Source organism: Myotis davidii, unplaced genomic scaffold (assembly GCF_000327345.1).
Source record: "Myotis davidii unplaced genomic scaffold, ASM32734v1 scaffold1509, whole genome shotgun sequence".
In the NCBI taxonomy this organism is placed as follows: domain Eukaryota; kingdom Metazoa; phylum Chordata; class Mammalia; order Chiroptera; family Vespertilionidae; genus Myotis; species Myotis davidii.
In genome coordinates this window covers 409,047-409,922 of record NW_006299480.1, presented here as the reverse complement: position 1 = coordinate 409,922, position 876 = coordinate 409,047, and the positions used below count along the sequence as shown (strand labels likewise).

The 876-nt window shown below is 70.1% G+C and overlaps 1 protein-coding gene across 1 annotated transcript in view; it reads right to left on the bottom strand.

Annotated features, from left to right (window-relative positions):
• The window catches only part of SHARPIN (SHANK associated RH domain interactor), a 4,458-nt gene that overhangs the window by 3,461 nt on the left and 121 nt on the right, over positions 1 to 876 (bottom strand). The window lies entirely within an intron of this gene.

Genomic DNA, 876 nt, shown 5'->3' with positions numbered 1-876 from the left:
GAGCCCGGGGCCGAGGCCGCCGCCCCCCCCCCCGCCGGCGGCACCATCTCGAGTCCAGCCGTGTCTCAGCCGTCCGACTTCACTTCCGTGGGCTGGGACCGCCGGGCGCTTGTGCCGGCCGGAAACCGAGGCTGCGAGTCTGGGGTTCCGGGATCGGCCAGCGGGTCGAAAGCCGGGGTGTAAGGAGGGAAGGGGGAGATCGGACCCTCCGACTTTGCCCAGGATGTACTCGGTCCAAGGCTCTCGGACACGGGCGGTCGAGGCTGAGCCTGGAGGCTTGTACGTCGGGGTAAAGTGTCAGGGACGGATGCGCCGGCCACGACTAGACGGCAGGCGTGGTCCCGTCGCCTTAAAGGCTGGGGCGGGCGGGAGAGCTGCAGCCCAGCTGCCCGTGTCTACCCGGGCGAGAGCTGGACGCCACTCCCAGGCCCCTTCCGGTGGTCGTCGCGCCCCGCAGCCCGGCCACGCCCACACCGCGCAGATCAGCAGCCTCTCCTGGGAACCTGGCGGCCACCGGGGGCGGGGCAGGCAAGGAGCCGTGACCAATGGGCGCTAGGGAGGAAGACGGGTTCGGGCGGTGAGAAGAGTGACGGACTGGTGCTGCAGCCAGTAGATGTAAAAGACAGGACTGAGCGGCGGGTAACGTTCCCAATGGCTCTCGGAGCTCCCGATCGCAGTGGCTGGAGCCGGCCATTCAGAGGCGTGGGGCCGGGCCTTGCGGGCGCTTGTTGTTGTCCGGCCCGGGGAGGCAGAGGTCGGTCGGTCGCTAGCTCGTTAGCTGGGGCGATCTGTGGCGGTCGGCGGGCAGGACCATCGCGATAGTCGGGCGTCGTGCAGGGGCGAGGTTATGTCGCGGTGGCAGCCCGGATCGGCCGG